The 15,352-nt window shown below is 38.9% G+C and overlaps 2 protein-coding genes across 2 annotated transcripts in view; one reads left to right on the top strand and one right to left on the bottom strand.

Moving 5' to 3' along the window:
• The window catches only part of LOC309605473 (interferon-induced very large GTPase 1-like), a 35,764-nt gene extending 21,638 nt beyond the window's left edge, over positions 1–14,126 (bottom strand). The window contains exons 1-2 of the mRNA XM_082341335.1: positions 11,121–14,126; positions 5,045–5,114 (exon numbers count right to left, since the gene is read on the bottom strand). The gene's annotated coding sequence lies outside the window, so the exon portion shown is untranslated. The remainder of the gene's footprint in view (positions 1–5,044; positions 5,115–11,120) is intronic.
• Positions 1–15,352, top strand: part of ZNF215 (zinc finger protein 215) — a 259,348-nt gene that overhangs the window by 149,348 nt on the left and 94,648 nt on the right. The gene's annotated exons all lie outside the window — the stretch shown is intronic.

Here is a 15,352-nt window from a genome sequence, read left to right as displayed (position 1 = left end):
ACTTGCCTTTGGGCCACCTTCCTCCCCTGCTTGAGGGAATCTTGAAGATATCAGCCCACATTCCCATTGTGAGACCCTTGTCCCTGCTTTCAAAGGGAGAAGAGCAGACCTTGATCTCAGAGAATTGTGTTTGTCTATTTGGAGCCCTCTGGGGGCTATCTGAAGGACTGACGAAAGGCAGTTTTGTTTTTATTTTGCGTAGCACAGGGCTTCTTCAGGGCACAAAAGCAGCCAAGTGGAGGGCATTCCTTGCAAACAAGAAAGGTAAATGGACAACCCCTACTGTCTGGGGGAAGATGTTAAGGTTGAGACAAATAATAGACATGCTGAAACTTGGTAGGAAAGACTGGAGAGAGATTTTGTGTGGAAGTGGAACAGTAAAAAGTTCCCTGTGTGTAGGATTTATACCTCTAAATGATCCTTAGGTTCAGAAGCAGAAAGTGAAGGCTAAGGCAGAGTTGTAAAGGGCCAGGTTAAGCATTGGAGGAATGCTAAACACTGAGCCAGTATGCAAAGCGAGGTGTTTTTTGTTTTGTTTGTTGGTTTTTTGTTTTGTCTTTAGGCAAAAAAATCTCAATCAACACATAAGCTCATGATAAGCTAAAGAACACATTTCAGAGAGCACAAGCCACAAATATCTTTAGAGAAAAAGGTAGAAAAGTACTAAACATATAACCAAAACCCACAGGAATGAACCAAAACAAACCCTGAGCACGAGAAAGATTATGATTTCAAGAGTCACCTTATTATAAAATACAAAATGTTCAGTTTTCCACAAAAAAAATTTTAAAACGTGCAAAGAAACAAGAAAATATGACCCATTCACAGAAAAATGAATAGAAACTATCATGAGGAATCAAGTCATAGAATGTATTCAGCAAGGCCTTTAATTCATCTGGCTTAAATATGCTCAAAATGCTAAAGTAAATCATGGACAGAGATTCAATAACACCAGGGGAATGATGTGCCCCAAATAGTATATACCTCTGAAGAGATACAAATTATAAAAAGGGACCAAAAAAATTCTGGGGTTAAAAATTACAATAGCTGAAATGAATTCACTAAGAATTTGAACGTCAGATTAGAGCAGGCAGAATTAAAAACCAGAGAACTTGAAAATAGGTCATTTAAAATTATCCAATCTGAGGAACATAAAGATGAAGGAGTGAACAAAAATGAAGAGAGCCTAGGAGACCTGTGGGACACCATCAAGCATACCACATACAGATAATGGAAGTTGCGTAAGGAGACAAGAGAGAGAAATGATGTAAAAGAATTTTGAAGAAACTATGCCCCAAAAGTCATAATTTGATTAAATACATGAATTTACACATTTAAGAAGCTCAATGAACTTTAGGGAGGAAAAACACAAGAGGTCCACACTGAGACACATTATAATAAAACTTTTAAAGGCCAGAGACAAAGAGAGAATCTTGAAAGCAGCAATAGAGAAGTGACTGTCATATACAAGGGAGACTCAGTAAGAAAAAGACTGGATTTCTTAGCAGAAACCATGGAGGCCAGAAGGCAGTGGGATGACATATTTAAAGTACGTAAAGAAAGAGAAAACCCATAATCCTATATCTGGCAAAACCATCATTCAAAAATAAAGAAGAAGTTAAGACATTCTCAGATAAGCAAATGCTGAGGGAGTTTATCACTAGCAGATATGTCCTACAGGAAATGCTAAAGGGAGTCCTTCAGGTGGAAATGAAAGAACACTTGGCAGTAACTTGAAGCCACATGAAAAAACAACACAGGTAAAGAAATATATAAGCCAGTATTACTGTATTTTTCATTTGTGACTCCTTTTTCTTTCTCAATTTGATTGAAAGACAAATGAATAAAATGATAATGATAAATCTATGTTAAATGAGCACACAAAGTAGAAAGATGTAATTTGTGATACAACAACATAAAGGGGAGGAGGGATGGAGCAGTGTAGGATCAGAATTTTTATATACTTATGGAAGCTAATGTGATATTAATTCAACATAGATTGTTACAGGTTTGAGAGGCTAATTGTAAGCTCCAGGACAACCAATGCTAAAATAACTTTTAAAATATACAGAAAAGGAAATTAGAAAGGAATCAAAATCATACACTACAAAAAAAATCAAACACAAAAGAAGGCAGTTAATGGAGACCTTGAGAAACAAAAAAGATATGAAACATATAAAAGACAAAGCAAAATGGCAGAATAAGTGTTTCTTTATCAGTAATTTTTGTAAATGGATTAAACTCTTTTATTAAAAGGTAAATATTCTCATAATAGATTGAAAAACAAAATGCAATTACATGCTGTCTAGAAAAGACTCATTTTATATCCAAGACATATAGGACAAAAGTGAAAGGATAGAAAAGGGCACTCCAGGCAAATAATTACTAAAAGAGAACTGAGGTATCTACGCTAAGATCAGACAAAATAGACTTTTAAGTCAAAAATTGTTACAAGAGACAAGGAAGAACACTAAATGTTGATAGAAGTGTCAACCCATCAAGAAGATATAAAACTTATAAACCTATGAACCTAACAACAGAACTCCAAACCATAGGAAGCAAAAATTGAGAAGTGAGGACAGAAATAGACAGTTCTGAAATAATAGTTGGAGATTTCATTGCTGTACTTTCAATAATGGATAAAACAACTAGGTAGAAGATCAGTAAGGAAACAGGGTAGTTGAACAATACTGTAAACCAGCTAGATCTGACAGACGTAAACAGACTCTCCATCCAACAACAGCTAGCAGTGTTTCTGCTGAACAAATTTTCTCAAGAACTTTGTGGATCTTCTATAGATTTCAGTGGGGTTCACTCCTTTAGACAAAAGCCACTTCTATGGTTCTTTTCCAGACAAACCCTTCTGGAAAAGCCTTGGCCTCCCGCTGAGATGGTAGGGAACAGTGACCTTAAGCTTCCTAGAGGACTTCTAATTTGGTTGATATCTGTGAGGCAAACCCTTATCTTCTTGAAAGGACCATTTTTGTGCCTGATTCCTTTACCTTTTAATCTTTCTGAGGTTTTAGGAAAAGCTTGTACAATCATAATCAACAGAGATTCAAGACTCTGAATCTCTTTATTCTAATGGGTTTTGCCTTTTGCAGAGGCTGAGAAATTTCAAAATTCTAAGGCCTTGGCTCCTTTTTGTTTAACAGTTCTTTCCCCAGTTTATCTTTCTTTTCTCACATTTTATCATAAGCAGCAAGAAGAAATCAGGAGGCACTTTTAACACCTTACTTGGAAGTCTCCCTAAGTATAAAACCAGCTTTTAAGTATTTCCTTGTACATAACTCCAGGACATAATTTTGCTAAGCTTTCTATCACTACATAACAAGAATCCTCTTCCTTCTGTTTCTAATAACATGTCCCTCAATTTCTTCTGAGCCCTCACTGCAGCATACCTAAAGTCTGGATTTCTTCTAACAGTCTGTCGAAGGTATATAGGCTTTCTCTGTCATGCTCTTCAAAGTTCTTCTAGCTTCTGCTCACTTGCCTGATTCCAAAGCTGTTCCCAAGTTTTAGGTACCACTTCTAGGCACCAAAATCTGTATTATTTTTATATTATCGTATAATTGCCACAACCTTAGTATCTTAAAACACACACACATTATATCACAATTTCTGTCAGGAGTCTGGCATGGCTTAGCTGGGTCCTCTGCTCAAGGTCTTACAAGGCAGCACTCCAGGTGTTGACTGAGCTGTATTTTCATCTAGAGTCTCAACTGGAGAAAAGCTGCTTTCAGCTTATACATGTTGACAGAATTCATCTCCTTATGATTTTAGGACTGTCCACAGTTCCTTGCCACATTATCTTTTCTGTAGGCCCTCCCTCAACATGGTAGCTTACTTCTTTAAGCCAGCGGGAGGGAAAATTATCTCTAAAGAAAGGCTGAGTCGCTCTTTAAGGTCTTTTCCCTGATTAAGTCAAGCCTACCCAGGATAATATTCCTTTTGGTTAACGCAAAATCAACTGATTTGGGACCTTAATTTCATCTGAAAAATTCCTTCATCTATGCCACATTCTATTGGCTAGCAGCAGGGCGAGGGCATTACATAGGCCTCGAATCATGGAGCTACCCTCATCTGGGTGCCAAGTGACAAAATATGTAACATGCTCAGCCCAGTGTTTGACCTATTCTAAGGGTTCAATAAATGTTAACTCCTCCTATCATTTAATTTTTCTAAAGCCCTGTTGGAACCACAGTCTCAGTGCCCAGAGGGATGTGGGACTCAATGAGGTAAATCCCACTGAAGGGGAGGAGGACCTAAAGGAGGTTTCCACCACTAAGCCAGGGGAGAATCTGATTCTCCTAGTAATAAGAGCATGCCTCACACTTTAGGAAAATCTGGAGAGAGGAGCTGTTGGTGGGGACTTGAAGAGCTAAACCAGAGAACTTAGAAGGAATACGTATGAAGATTAGGTTCCAGGGAATTTTTCAGTGCCTGAAGGTAAAGTAGGAAGGAATTAAGGGAAGCATAGCCCAGGGAGTGTATGCCATGGAAACAAGTAGGATGACTGTTATCTGGGGAGACATATAACCTTCAAGACATCCTTTTAGTTGGCCAAAGGGACTTGGAGTTTAGGTGGCTCAGGATTGTAGCTGAGCTATTCTGTACATGGAATTCATTTAGTGCCTACACCTATTCCAGGTGGTAGAGGCAAATTTTCAGAGAGGATATCTAGTTAAGATTGGCCTAGGAACCAAAGTAACCAGAAAAGTGGCAAGTGTAATGGGGAAAACATCATGAAAAGAGACAAGGGCTGCTCAAATGGGATGAATAAGGCCCATAGGAAAATGAGAAGCTCCCCAAGGTAGAGGAGCAGCCTCCAATCTGCGGGAGACCATGAAAACTGAAAGTAGAATGGCAGACCCACCACTCCAGGGAGCATAAATATAGGGTTTGATGACAATATATCAAGTACAATAAAGATTGGGAAGCTTACATACATTGGGGAATGAAAGGATCAGTCAAGACAGAAGGGTCTAAATTAAGGCCATGCTTTTTTTGTTTGTTTTTAAAATTTTAACTAGAAACTACATACAACAGCTGCAGTCAGGAATGCTGATCCTGAAGGTTAACTTTCAGAGGTGGCTTCCTGTCTCCTGGTGCTTCTGCCATGAGATAATGGGAAATATTAGCCATAGAAATTGCTGCAACATGGAAAATAACTTTCATCATTTTGGTGTAGACTGAAAGTTAAGGGAGGTGCTGTGTCTCTTTTCTGCTAATGTTTTAGTTATTTTCTTGTTGTCTCAGAACGAGGAGTCTCTTTCCTTTAGGAAATGTGGGAGACTGTAACCCAAAGAAAGCCTCTTCAGCGTTTGAAATCCCAGAGCCATTGACCTCCAAATAGGTTAGGAAGGAACCAAAAGGGTAGGACAGTAGCTGCAGCTGCTTTTTCTTTCTAAGACTTAGGACTAAGCCTGTTGAGCTAGAATTCTCATGGGTATCAGTTCAAGGGCACAGACAAAGGCACATAGGGAGGAGGGTAGACTCCTCAATGATTGTCTCCACTGGACAGGCTGGTTCAGATTTGGACAGATATTGTCCTGACACTGGAGTTGGGGAGTCTGTGTATCCTGTTACACTGTCAGGCTCTTCTCACTCTGCATGAGTAAGTCTGCTGGGCATTGGGTAGGAGTTGAATGTGTCAGAAGACATTTTTCAAGATGACCTTCCCTGAAGGGAGCTAGCAGACCATGGATATATCCCCACATTAGGAGATGATCTGCCAGTGATTTGGGAGCATTGGTTTATACCACAGTGGACACAACCTTTGCTCACAAAGCAGAATGGTACAAGTAAGACTTCATATTGACTAGAGAAAGTGTATTGTGGAAATCAATCCATATATTTAGTCCTTGCTAAAGACTGAGTCCCTGGTATTTATGTAACCTAACAAAATGATCTCTGCTGAAGACTAATGCAGTGGCCTTTACTAGGTGTATGTAGGTCCAGACACACTAGTAATTTCCTCAGGAGTAAGTCAGTTTTACAGTTAAGGTGTATACCAGGATCCCTCCTTCCCACCCCTGTCTAGAGTGTCTGGGAAGAAATCCTTTGAAGTCACATAAAAATTCAACTTTGTGAGTTCCAGCAAGGATCTATTAACAGTCAAAGACTTACATCCTTGTTCAAGACCATGTTGTATCTTTTCACTGACTTATTCTCTAAGAAAAATACATGTAAAATAGTGTGTATATCTGAGTGCTGTGTATAAGGCACTTGTTCCAATAGTTTCCCAAGGCAACAAGCCATTCTTTGTAGCTTTGTGTGCCTCAGAGCTGATACTGGGGTTGTGTCAATGAAAGAGAAGTAGAGATATGGGTAGTAGGAAGAAGGATGAGGAGAAGAAAAGATGTCTTTTAGTTCTTGTCTACTTCAGTGTTGCCTACAGTGAAGGACTTGTGGCCTAGAGGTAGATTATTTGCCCATACTTTGTGGTGCTGGAAAGATTTTGACAATGATTTCTCCACCTAGCTTATCATACAGTTTTGGTCTATTTGAATGCCAAATTATAGAGATAGATTTAAAGAAGGCAGAAATTGCAGCAAATTAATGGAGGTGTTAAGGATTGTAATGTCCTCACTCCTCTGATCGAACTGGACTTGGTTTTAAACCAATTTAAAGTTAAAAGTATGAGTTAATCTTTCAAAGTAGTTGTTCTCAGTCTTTATTTTGGATATTGATCACCTGAGGACATCTTTAAAATGTGGGTTCCCAGCCCCACTCACAGAGAATCTGACATGGGATGTCTAGCTTATTGCTCAGGAACTGTGGTTTTTATAAACCCCCCAACTTTAATTTTATAAATGCTGCCAAGTGTTCAATCATATTTTGAAAAAAACCCAACCCTATTCTAAGGAGACATTTTTTTTTTTTTTTTTTTACATATGTTACATGGAGCTTTTTATTTATTTATTTATTTATTTATGGCTGTGTTGGGTCTTAGTTTCTGTGTGAGGGCTTTCTCTAGTTGTGGCAAGTGGGGGCCACTTTTCATCGCGGTGCGCGGGCCTCTCATTATCGCGGCCTCTCCTGTTGCGGAGCACAGGCTCCAGACGCGCAGGCTCAGTAGTTGTGGCTCACGGGCCTAGTTGCTCCGCGGCATGTGGGATCTTCCCAGACCAGGGCTCGAACCCGTGTCCCCTGCATTGGCAGGCAGATTCTCAACCACTGCGCCACCAGGGAAGCCCCTAAGGAGACATTTTTAATGGAGAAAAGATGGGAGTGTAAAAACTAAATTTGCCATTCCTGTTGGCCTGAACATGAAGATATCTCCTTTGAGATTCTTTACTTCTTAGTTTCCAACTGAGGTGTTCTTTCTGTCTCAGTATTTGAATGAATACACATGAAGGTTCAACTACTATGCTAGAATGTTCAACTGAGGGATCTTTAAGAATTTAACTTCAAAGGGTAAAGACACGGAAAGGGCTATGAAGAGCTATAAAGCTCATTAAGGAGACAGGCAGGCTAGATCCAGAAATGCTGCCAACATGTGACTGAGTCTAATATGGTTTTCAGAAGGAGAGATCAGAAAGGATGTTTGAGAAAAATCATCAAAGAAACAATAGAAGAATATTTCCCAGAGCGGCAGTATGGCCTGATTCTCCATAATGAAAATATACATCAAATGTTGTACAGAATTAATAACAACAACAGTAACAACAACAGTAACAACAACTCTAATATATCCTGGAAATATTCTCCTATTTTTAGAATAAAGAGTAAAGAGTTTGAATATTAAACAAATGAAAAATCTGGTTTATTTACAGATAAGTTTAAAGCAGACTGATATCAGAGAAACAATAGAAGAATCTAGGGAGCTCCTCTTTGTTGACCATCTCTTCTCTCTGTACCCATCATGATAATGTGCCTTTGAGTGAACTAGATCATACAAGTACCATGGATTGGAAGTTTGGCAAAGATTTAAAAAATTTCAGCATTTATTTCACACATATTTATTGAGGGCTGGCATCATGCTGGGAAATGTTTTAGGTACTGTGTGTTGATTGATGAATAAGGCAGGTTAGATACCTGCCCTTACAGTGTTTACCCCTAGTGGAGGGAAGCAAACCATAAACTTGTAAGTATTTGAATAAGCAAAATAATTTCAGATTATTTTAAGTGCTAGGAAAGAAACAAGCAGATAATGGGATGGAGAGTAACTTGAGGCTGCTTTCGATATGTAGTTAGAGAATGTGTGTTCAAAGACTCTGCTGCTAATCGTGAGCTGCTTTAGGCTCTTTATGCAGTGTCCAGCCTTTCCCAGTTTCTGTCAAATATAATGATCCACCAATGCCACTTCTGAGTATTTATCTAAAGGAAAAGAAAATACTAATTTGAAAAAATCCTCCCTCTCCCCTACCAGGTTCATTCCAGCATTATTTACAATAACCAAAGTTGGAAACAACATAAATGTCCATTGATGGATGAATGGATAAAGAAAATGTGGTACATTTCTAATGGAATATTATACAGCAGTAAAAAAAAAAAAAGGAAGGAAATTCTGCCATTTGTGACAACCTGGTTGGACCTTGACAGCATTATGTTAAGTAAAATAAGTCAGACAAGGATAAATACCATATGATCTTACTTGCATATGGAAATGAAAACGAAACAAAACCAAAAACAAACTAAATGATACAGAGAACAGGTTGGTGGTTGCCAGAAGTGGGGGAGAGGGAGGGCAAAATGGGTGAAGGACAAAGGCTGAAATTTCCAGTTATAAAATGAATGAGTCCTGGGGATGTTAATGTGCAGCATGATGACTATAGTTGATAACACTGTATCATGTATTTGAAAGTTTCTAAGAGGAAGCCCTTAAAATTTTTCATCATAAAGAAAAATAAACTATAACTGTGTGGTGATGGATGTTAACTAGACTTTGGTTATCGTTTTGCAATATATACACGTATGGAATCATGTTGCACAACAGAATAATATTATATGTGAATTATAGCTCAATAAAGTAATAAAATTTTAGCTTGCCTCTTAGTCTCTGCCTCCTATTATAGATTTTATCATTCCTTTAGCTCCTCTTTGGACTTGTTGGATTAACTGTGTTGAACAGCTTATCCACTTAGAAACTCATCCTGAATTCCTAAGTCTAGCCATTTGGGGGTATCCATTCCTTTTTGATGGGGAAATGGTGATGTGGGCACCTTTTATTTCTTGGAAGCCCATTTTCCCTACTTTTTCCCCTAAACTGTGGTCCTTGTTAGTTACTTACTAAATGCTCGGCATTAGTTTGCCCTATTTATTTGACTGCTCTGTAAGAGAAGCTCTTGAATCTGTTATCTCTATCCTTGTTGTGGTCCATCTTTCACATTGCATCCTGAAACTTGTAGGTAAATCATTTACTTGTTTACAGAACTTGAAAACTCTTCATTGGTTTATGATATCAAATTACTGGGCTCTGGCGTTCAAGACCCCTCACAATCTGGCAACAATTAACCCAATTCCTTTTACAACCACTCTTTTTCCTTTTCCTAACATCTAGTTCACTTACTTCTCTTAGAAACTATACTCTGTCGTCTGTCCTCAGCCTCATAGTTTTCTTAACCCTGTATGTTGAGGGGGAGCAGAATATGCCACCTCCAAATCTGCCACTTTGGCATGTGGATTGTTTTGAGCTGAAGGCAATTAAGACCCAGCAGACTCAGGAAAACTTTTTACCTCTCCTTGAACTGCCTAAAAGAATCATATAGAGGGCCTGTACCAGAGACAGCTATTACCAGAGACAACTTTTTATATCAGACAGATGTACCTGCATGGCATGGCAAACATTTGCTTACCAATCATTTGCTCTTCTCATCTTCTTGTGAAGTGTCTTCCTTGCCTTTGAAGCCCTACACTCCTACTTCCTTCTCCTTAGCTTGGGATAGTATATATGCCTCAATTGCCAGATTGCTTTGAGTCTTCATGTCTTGGTGGGGATCTTGTAAGTATGTAATTAAACTTAATTTTCTCCCATTAATCTGTTTTATGTCAATTCAATTATTAGACCAGCCAAAAAATCTAGAAGGGAAATTGTTTCCTCCCCTAAAATATTATGTTACATGAGCACTTCCCAGGACACTATGCTCCTAACCCAATTCAGGTTTCTCCTTATTTGTGAAGGCTTCCTTTATTCTTCCAGGTTGAGTTAGTTCCTCTCTCCTCTGTGCTTACCATAGCACCTGTTACTTACATGAATCATAATAACAAAGTTAAACTTTTCTTGAGTCCTTTACTCCTGGAAGCAGTGATGGTTAAAGAAATCCATCCACCCTTTTGTGTTCTGAGAATTAGTTTACTGCAAAGAACCACCTTTCCCCATATGACTTATATAAACTCATCTGTGTTTCCCTTTATTACTTATAGGGAGGCCAGACACAGACCGCCCCCCCCCCTTTTAAATTAACTTTATTTATTTATTTCTATACAGTAGGTCTTTGTTGGTTACCTATTTTAAATATAGCAGCAGACACAGACCCTTTAAATTCCATTCTTTGCCTCATAAAGGATTCACTGAGCTGTTTGTCCCCCTGATCAATTGGAAAGTGTTTGAAACTAAACATTAGTTAAAATTCTCTCCTTTTCAGTCCCCTTAACTTTGACCCACCCTCCTCCTGACCCTGCATACAACCTCTCCTTAATGATCCCTCCTAAGGATAAAATATTCCCTGATTACCCCACTCCCTCTATACTGTGTTCTTCTTAGCCTACTGACCCTTTCCTCTGAAAGAATATTCCCTTCTGCCTGGCCTTTGAGATGCCTGAAGCTCTATGTTTGGATTATTTTCTCTATTACAATAGTCTCTTTCCCCTTATTGCAATAATCCTTTCAAATAGTCTCTTTTTACCTAAGTCTAGATTTATTTTTAGTTGACAATAAAAATTACCAAGTTGTTTGTCTGTTTCGATAATGTACTCCCTTTCCCCCAGATTCGGAGCTGTTTATTGGAACAATGAGGAAAGCCAGGTTCCTATTTGTGTTCTTAGCATGCCTTAATCTGCCTGTGTCTCTGACTGTCCCTATGCCTGTTTCCATCAATTTCTGTTTTTATTTTAGTCTCTGAGTATGTCATTGTATCTCTTTGTCTATCCCATTTCCCTCCTTTTCCTTCACCTACCTGTCTTCTTGAGGCCAAGCTCCTGTCTTCAGGTTGCTCAAGAGATACTCGAGAGAAAGTAGAGCTGGTTCTTTCCCGGAGTCTGGTAGTTTGCTGACTGAAGCTGACTGAAATCTTCAGCCTAGACTTCAGCTGCCTCTGTGGTAAAAGGGCCTTATTTTATCCTCCAAACAGGAAGAGAAAAACTGGTTTCACTTTTGTTTTTGTTTTTTTTCCCCGTTTAAAAAAAATCAGCTGATTTAAAGGAATCCTGCTTGTATTTATTTATTCATTAATTCATTTATTTATATTGTGATTCCTGGGTGTTAAAATAACTGCAAATGAAAGACTAATGTTGGTATATTTGTGTGCATGCATGTGTGTATCAGTGGTGGAATGGGTTGAGCACCAGATAAAGAACATGGGAGAGACAGGATAGGGAAAGAATTTAGGAGAAGAGACATGGGCACATTTGAGTGTCTTCCTCAGGGAAGTTGCTTTAACTGCTTTACTGTTCTAGCTCTCAAGTCACCCAAGGACAAAGAAGAAGCATGCTCTCAGTGCCAATGAAACTTCTTAGGTTTTATTTCCTATAAGAGATCTCACTAGAATTAGCTGTTTGTCTGTTTGTTTTGTTTTTTGTGGTTGATTTGAAAATTAACCAGGTTTCCAACATTGTATTAGCTGATTTGGATGATTCAACGCTACCGCGAGATAAATTCTTAACAGCATATTGTGTGTTTATGGTGAGAAAGAGAATTTTACAGTTGTCTATATTTTATATTAGAGCCTTTTAGTAATGTTAAAAATCTGACTGTTTTCTCTCACACCTAAATCCCATGTAAAGCATTTTGTTTCATTGATTATTATCTTACTCCATGATTTAATTCATTATAATTTTGCTTGTAGATCAGTACCTCCTGCTCCAGTGTTCTTCTTCTGTTTCAAGCTTTATGTGTCTACACACGTCTTCTTGGAGGTGAACCTCATACTCATTTTTCCCAGGTCCTCTAGAAATTCTACCCACATTGTTTCATATTTCCCCTTCCCACTCCCAGTACACCTGCACATCTCCACTACATGGACCTATACTGAGCTCTTCTGCACTGTGCTCTCAGAGCAGTTATACCACTCTTAATGATGCTCCTATCACGTTGTGCTGCACTGTAGCTGTCTATCTGATTTCTCCCATCCCCCAAACCTGAAACATCCCACCTTCCTGTGTTCGTCCCAGTTGTGAGGGATCTGTCTTCTTCATCATTATATCCCAGATGTAGTGCATGAAACATATAGATGAACAAAATGTGTGATGATTGAATAAGGAAATTACCATATCTGTCAGAGCTGTTTTCCTCAAGTTATATGTGAGGATATTAATAGCTATTTCAGTGAGTTGACATGAGGCACAAAGAAGGTATAAGGGCAGCTGGCATGGTGTCCTTCCAATAAGACTTCACTTTTCCTACTTTTAGAATAGGAGTGTAGGTATTTTCTAGTAAACAAGAGTTTAAACGTCAGTCATTAATTTGAGTCCGGGATCCAACAGTGACTAACTATGTTTGCTTATGTCTTGAGTGTGGAGAGGGCGACCTAAGTAATGAGAAGCACCCAGGTGGTGGAATGAATTTGTGCCAGTAGCACTACCCACCTCATATACATTAATGAGGATAAAATGAGATAGGTTAATAATCCCACCCAGTGCTTGGCCTGCAGCAGACATTCAAATATGAATTCTTTTTTCCCCAGCACATAATTTGTTTGAAGATCTAATCTGTCAGAACAAGAAACATCAAGTGGAGTGTCTTCAGCTGCAGTGCTCCTTCCAGTGTTTAATTTGATTAAGATTTCAGTAAATGTATAAATTAATGAAGGAATTAAAACAATCCTGTAGAATCAAAATCAGATTCACAAACAGGTTCATTTCACCACACAGTTACCTCCTGTTCCTCCAGGTCAACCCCCAATACAGAGGACAGACTCTTGGTTTCATCTTTTAGTTTTCTCTCAATTCCAAGAAATGTTTGTTTTTAACATGAACTTCAGTTAAATGATTAGTGAATGTTTTGTTTGTTTGTTTGTTTGTTTTTTTCAAGGAATTCCTTTATTTTTATTATTTTTATTATTTATTTATTTTTAGCTGTGTTGGGTCTTCGTTTCTGTGCGAGGGCTTTCTCTAGTTGCGGCAAGCGGGGACCACTCTTCATCGCGGTGCGCGGGCCTCTCTCTGTCGCGGCCTCTCTTGTTGCGGAGCACAGGCTCCAGATGCGCAGGCTCAGTAGTTGTGGCTCACGGGCCCAGCTGCTCCGCGGCATGTGGGATCTTCCCAGACCAGGGCTCGAACCCGTGTCCCCTGCATTGGCAGGCAGATTCTCAACCACTGCGCCACCAGGGAAGCCTAAAATTCACCAATTTTAAGTACATAATTGATGAGTCTTAATGAGTATATTCCATCATATAATCACCACTAGGATAACAATATAGAACATTTCCATCATTCACAATTTCCCTCTTGCCCCTGTGCAGTGAATCACCTCTCCCAGCCCAGAGCCCTGGGAGACTATTGATCTGCTTTTCATCACCATAGTTGTGTTTGTTGTAGAATTTCATTTAAATTGTCATATAGTGCATATTTTATGGTGTCTGGCTTCTGTCATTTTGTTTTTGACATTATGGTTGCATTTAGCAGTGGTTTCTTTATCTAATCACCTGTTTGGTTTTTTGTTTGTTTGCTTGCTTGTTTATTACTGAGTATTCTATTGTATGGGTATGCCACAATTTGTTTATCTATTAATTCTTGATAGCTGAAGGTTATTTCCAGTTTGAAGTTACTACGAAGAAGCTGCAATGGGCATTAGATTATAACTCTTCCTATGGACATGTTTTCATTTCTCTTGGTTAAATAACAGTAAATGGGAATGCTGTGTTTTGTTTTGTTTTGTTTGACATCTTTATTGGAGTATAATTGCTGTGCAGTGTTGTGTTAGTTTCTTCTGTACAACAAAGTGAATCAACTATATGTATACATATATCCCCATATCTCCTCCCTCTTGAGCCTCCCTCCCACCCTCCCTATCTCACCCCTCTAGGTCCTCACAAAGCTTCAAGCTGATCTCCCTGTGCTATGCAGCAGCTTCCCACTACCTATCTATTTTACATTTGGTAGTGTATATATATATATATCAGTGCTACTCTCTCACTTCGTCCCTAGCTTCATTATTGAACCTCCCTGGTTCAATACTGTATGGGTTAATGCAGATATAGCCCTCATTTTATGGTCTATATCTTAGTCTACACTCAAACCAGGTTGTAATCCTGAAGATCAAATCTGGGCAGACAGGATCCCTTTTCTTCTATTTGTAATTTGAACTTCTGTGACCCTCCAGAAGGAAGAGACCACATAACTTGTTCTGTGCCTTTCAGGCTTTTCTTCACTATCTTGTGCTTAATTGTGCTCCAATCTGTGAACATGTCTTTGCTGTCCCTCTGTGCTGGGAGGATGCAGGGGGTGGGACCAGACCAGATGTTGCCCTGCTTCTCATTTCCCCGAAATGAAACTTCAGTGTGGCTTTGCAAGTAATGTTTGTTTGTCTCAATCATTTAAATCATTTAATGGCGAAAATATCCATAGATTCAAAAACAGTCTTCCATAAATGTTCACATTTCTTACTTGGCTTCTTCCTTGTTAATCATTGCAGGATTTCTGTTTCATTTCTCAGTTCCCAGAAATAAGCCGACTTTTACTGTCAGTAGGGATCTTGGCTAGAGCAGAAAACATTTGTCTAAAATATGGCTTTAAGTGAATAGATATTGTACTCTTTTCTTTACTTCATAATTGAAAAACCCCAGGACATCTCTGAGAAGGAAACAAACTTTCAAACATTGATCCAGTAACAGCTGCCTTTCAACCAAGTTAGAGTTTGGAAAGATAAAGGCTATAGCATTTGAAAAAGTTGAAGTTGACCTATTTTTCTAAGTATGAAGTATAGAAATTGTGATATTTGAGTCACCAAGTAGTCTACTCATTTCCCATTTGTAGTATCTGGTGATGTTAGAAGGCTTCAACAATGAGCTGTCTCCTGATTAGGTTCCCTGGATTTTCACCTGTCTCTCTTCCTCTATCTTCCCTCCACTCCACCCCCAGGACACTGGGGGTTAGAAGATTGTGGTGGGTAGGAGATAGAATTCACATCGTGGAATTCCTGGCTCCAGGCTTTCTGAGCAGGGGAGCATGTTCTTCATTGTATGGGTTGTCT

This window comes from Balaenoptera borealis (assembly GCF_965194805.1).
Source record: "Balaenoptera borealis genome assembly, chromosome: 11".
In the NCBI taxonomy this organism is placed as follows: domain Eukaryota; kingdom Metazoa; phylum Chordata; class Mammalia; order Artiodactyla; family Balaenopteridae; genus Balaenoptera; species Balaenoptera borealis.
This window is presented reverse-complemented; position numbering and strand designations above follow the sequence as displayed.